Source organism: Eulemur rufifrons, chromosome 15 (genome assembly GCF_041146395.1).
Source record: "Eulemur rufifrons isolate Redbay chromosome 15, OSU_ERuf_1, whole genome shotgun sequence".
Lineage (NCBI taxonomy): Eukaryota > Metazoa > Chordata > Mammalia > Primates > Lemuridae > Eulemur > Eulemur rufifrons.
Genome location: NC_090997.1, coordinates 48965872 through 48971365, shown reverse-complemented (window position 1 = coordinate 48971365; position 5494 = coordinate 48965872). Strand labels below are relative to the sequence as shown.

Below are 5494 nucleotides of genomic sequence, written 5' to 3'. Positions count from 1 at the left end.
AAGGGTAGAAAAACGAGCCATTGTAACTGCCAAAATGTTTTATGTAATTATTTAGCTATTTGTATAATTAGAATAATTTCAGTAGCAGTCATTTACTGTTCTTGCTATTGGGGTAGGAGGGAGAAGAGAGTTACCATATCAATATCACGGGAATTGTTCAAAATTAATACAAAAAAAGAGGAAGGGGTTACTATTTTACCACAACCAGCAAACTAAGGCTGTGTGATTGTATTTCACTAGGATGTTTCAAAGAACATTTCTCCATTCTTTAAAAAGCATGCACTTACAAAGTCATTTATCGTGCATCTTTGACTTAGATACTTAGCATCAAGCTACAAGGGCACAGAGATGAGTGCACATATTGTACTTCATAAAAGTATACACTTTGAAGCTATCACATTGGTTTACCTGGAAGCACTATTTCTTACTACTCATCAGGTGTGTGACCTTGGCCAGCTGACTACTTAAACTTGTTTTGCTTTCATTTTTTCATCTAGAAAATACGGACAGAGTGCCTTCTTTTCCTGGAGCATTAATAAACTTTCATTTATAAAGTTGTGTCTTTATGGAGTTGTGTCTAACACACATCAAACGCATATTAAAGATTAACTGTTTTTTTCTATTATAGAATATATAACTTGTCAGAACATTTAGATACATAATTTATTATATACTACCATGTGGTATGTGCCATGTAGAAATATTTACCGTGTTCAAAGAACTACTCATACCTAGATAATTCAAGGAAAGTTTTAGAGAAAAGGTTACTTTTGCCTAAGGGAATCATCTAATTTATGATCTGGCCACCATGATTGAGAGTGAAAAGTAGTGGTATTTATAATTATTCTGAAACACTGAATATAAAGCAAAACTGACCCCAGGAAACCCAAATACATGATCACTCGGCTTTTACCTAGCTTAAACATTTAATTTTGATGGAAAAGGAAGATGAGAGGTGAGATCAAGGGTATCTGGATGCATAATCTAAGCATCCTAAAATGGATAAAGTTTTTAAGTCATAGAAAATAATTTAGTACGGCCTTTATATGGAAATATGGATATGGAGAAGTAAATGAACAGAAGCTGAGATTGTCCTTTCAGCCCCCAAATGGCATTTTATTTTACAGATAATGAAGAATTATTAAATGGTTTGAATCATGGATCTGACATTATCAAATCTACATTTAGAAAGAAAATTCTAGCTGCTTTGCATGGAGGAGAGTGGTGAAAACCTACATGCAGAAAGCTGACTATAGTAGTGTAGGCTGCCAATGGTGAAGATATCAATTAATCCAGGGCCGTAAGAATGGAGAGAAGCGTTGGGATTGAGAGTCATTTTGGAAGTTGATTTGACAAGATGCATTAAGCAATTTGATGTGCAGAAATTAAGGAAAGGAAGAAAATAAAATTGATCCAAGTTCTAGGTTGGATGACTGAATGAATGGTAATTACCTAAGATGGGGAATAAATAATAGGAACAGGTTGGGAGAAGAATGTAAAGAATTGTACCTTAAACACAAATTCTGTGTTTGAGATGTTGCTAGAAAAACTATCTAGGAGATGCCAAGTACACAACTGCACATTGTGGAATGAACACTCTGTGTTATTTGAAAGAACAAGATATTTATGACATTGTCTTCATGTTCTATTGAAATAAATTGAAATAAGACACTAGACATGTACATTATAGTACTTGTCCTTAATAAATATCATTTTTAAAAAATTGTCAAGTGCTTGTATAATTGTTTTGTTTTTCGATGAGAATAAAAAGGAAGTTTTTAACCAAAATTCTCTTAAACTAGCCACCTGGTATAGAGTCATATACCAGTAAATAGCTTACTTTCCTTTCTTAGACAGAGAGCAATAATTGAATAAATATTTCAATTATTAAAATATTTAAAATTATTGAATTGATTGTAATGGATCTTAACTTATTAAAATAAATCTTCAAACTAAAGAGAAAACAAACTGGGAAGCATAAGATAAAATATTTTGAAAGAATCTGTTTATTTCCCTTTTGTCTTTCCCAAGGCTGTGTTGGATGATGGCTCCGGAAGCCAGGCAGGGTACAATGACAGATGGCACCACCTATGTACTCAGCGAATGCTGCTCATGTCAGGGGCACCAGGTGGTCACAGAAGAGGTACAGGGCATAACACACCAAGAAATCCCAACTGCAATGGTCTTTCCTCTTGGACTTGAAAAGTGTCTGGGATGGGAAAGTTGTTTTCTTTAAAACCAATTCTCTTGGCTCTCAGCTTTAGACAAAGTATCACAAGATATGAATTGCTTTGGAATATGTGATACTATTTATTTATTAAGGCAGATAGTTGGCATTAAAAAATTATAGTTTGAAGCACTACATATACCTTAAAATTGTACTGTATTTCTCTCAAACATTTAATTCCTTTTCTTTAACTTAATTGATCCATTAAAATATTTAAATATTTATCCAATTACCTTAAGGTAAATATTGAATTAAAAATCAAAAAGAGGTACAGCTTATCTACAAAGAGAGCAAGGTCATTTTCATTATGCTAAGGAGTTCTGCCTCAGTAAAATTTTTTTTAGTAAAAACCTGATGAGCTCTGTCCATGTGAGATGTCTGCTACTTCTCCTTCTGCTGAGCCACTGGTGTCTGATCCCGAGAACTACAGATGCTAATGCTGAGCCCTTGAGAACAATTCTGCTTCCTGCTGGTGATATATAGATAAGCAGGTGGCCCCATGTCACCCTATCCATGATGTTCTTCCTGGGGGATCATTTCCAGAAAGACAGACTAGAAATGATTGCCAAATGCTTCGAAATACATATGTCTATTTTAAAAAGTTGGCTATAATATTTTGATTCTGCTCTTGCACTCTTAGTTAGCAACCAGTGTTCTATTCCTTTGCTCTCCAAAAGAGTCTGTCCTCCTTTCCAAGACAAAGTCTGGGCACAAGAGCATATACATCTGTCCCATTCAAGTCATATTAAAATGATGTGGGAAGTCTAAGATTGGCAGAGAGAACTGTAGTTGGGACAGAATGCTACTATCCCAAGCCTGGATTGATGCTGGCTACTGACTCAAAATTACTTCAATTCTCCTCTAACTTTGGCTACTGGCTAAGAATAGACTTTTGTTCTGTAGTATGTAAGATAAAGCAATTAATAGGATGAAATTCAGGAAGTCTGATGCCAAAAAAATTCTTCCTGAAGTCTGGAAAGCATAGATGAGATAAAGAAACAAAAGGAAATTTTCTGTTGTGAATTTCCAGTCATCACATAGCTGTAGAAATGCAATAATTTCATATTTAGAGAATTTTTTTCTAACAACACCAAAATCCCACCATTATGCATTTATTCCTTTCTTTTACAATCTTTATGAGGAAAATGAGGCATTGGAAACTTTTTTTTTTTTTAACTGTAAGTATTGTCACATTTCTTCTATTGAGGCTATATTGAAGCAAATAGTTTTCAAATATCATTAATCTTTAATTTTTTTTTATTATAGACCTGAACATATACATTGAACCTGCATGTATTAGTGAGTGGCATTTCATTGTCTTTATTCAGCTTTTTTATATAGTATTGCCTACTGTACTGAAGTCATAAGCATTTGACTATGGCAAATACACTAGACTTTGTTTTTTTAATAATGGACTAAGCACTCATGAAACCACCGTTAAACATGAAAATGTAAATCTTGCCAATGTCCTCTGCTTCTCTTACCCAAATTTGCCACCTAGCTAAAAGCTATGCTGATAGTTTTCCCACTTTTCTAAAATATACCTGGTTATGTACGTATGCCTCATCCCAAGATGAAGATTATCATATGGATTTAAATATTTTCTGTCATTTGTTATTGTCAGACCTTTATTTTTTTTTCCAGTCTACTATGCTTAAAATGATAATATAACATAATCTTTATTTGCATTTGATCAACTCAATAATGGGTTTGAATGAGCAAGTTTTCATTGTCCTTAATTCTTTTCATTCTTAATTGCATAGGCCAGAATGCATGCTTCTTCTTAAGTATAATATGTTAGTTCACTAAAAATCATGAAAAAGAATAGAGAATCTTTCAACTCAACTTACTGTGATGTTGTTTTTACTTTATTGAACTATTCAAAGTGTATATTTTTGTGCTCACTTTGGCAACACATATATAAAAACTGGAACAATACAGAGAAGATTGGTATGGCCTCTGGGCAAGGATGAAATGCAAATTCATGAAGTGTTCCATATATTTTTTAAAGTGCATACTTCAGGAAAGTAGAAAATAGAAATATCTAATGATCATCATTTTTTCATGTACATTTAATTTTTCGTTTTCCCTTTTAGGAACTTATGGGGAATGAGTTTATTTTATCAATTGGGTCCACTAGCAAACAAGTGGAATCCTACTAGCACAATAAACATAATACTTAGGAGAAAATACCTAACTCTGAATTGATATAAATGATTAATTTGTACATATAAGTGTGCACTGATGTGGTTGTGTCTAGGAGCATCTGTGCTCGTGTGTATACACAGGAGTAACAAAATCAATGTTAGGACAACATTTATGTGTCACTTTATTCATGCTGCAATCAGTATTTAGGAAAAAAACTAAGTTTAATCTAAAAAATAACTTGCAAAGATAGTCTACATCTTTATTTTGGAACCTATTCCTTTTATGAATTATGGCTAATATCTCAACATCAGAATAATCAGAAAGAATTTAAAAATACATTTTTATGTATTTACCTTCAATTTTTAGCAGATAACTGATTTCTAATCACTTGCAGAAATTATTCTGGAACTCAAACTACTGTGTTATTATCATTAAGTAAAATTGATGCCCAAGATTAGCCATATTTATCATGGGACCTGCAACTCAACAAGGAAGTGTCTGTGTAGTACAGGATCAGAAAAACTCCTTTAAAGCATTTAAGTCTATATATTAGCTATTAATAAAAAAGAGAAAATGTTTTATACTAATGAAACTTCTTAAATTTTACTGTAAAGCATAACACTTATTCTAAAAAACTCTTTCCAGAAAGTCATGAGGTTTCATAGGTTTCATTGGGAACTTTCAATTCCTCAGAGTGCAAATACATTTTAGGAGAGGACATTGATTGGTCAGTGTGAATTCTGGTAATAGTGCATGCTGGATCAAATGTCTGCATTCCCAGCCAGTTACTAAAGTCAACTCTAATCGACAGTCTCAGGCCTGTTTAATTTTTTACCATGGCATTCATCAAGGCTTCCGTCTTCCCTCTCATTTATTTACATTAATAATGGAACTGTAGTTGCTATGCTCAGAGTGAAATATTCTTCTCAGAAACAGTTTATGGAGCCAAACTCCTTTTCAGTGTCAAGTAGAGCTCAAGTCGTTGACTCATTGTTTTTGTTTTTCCAGATAATATCAAACATGTGTCTAAGATCATGTATAGTGAACCTGCTCAGAAAAAAAAATCCTGACTGCATTTGTTGTACAAAGTTTGATACCTGCTGCCAGAACTTGCATATT

The 5494-nt window shown here is 33.2% G+C and overlaps 1 non-coding gene across 1 annotated transcript; it reads left to right on the top strand.

Annotated features, from left to right (window-relative positions):
• Nucleotides 1–4124: 4124 nt before the first annotated feature.
• LOC138396123 (U6 spliceosomal RNA) lies at nt 4125–4231 on the top strand. Its single transcript, XR_011235603.1, has one exon. It is a non-coding gene; the product is annotated as a U6 spliceosomal RNA (small nuclear RNA).
• Nucleotides 4232–5494: the final 1263 nt, after the last annotated feature.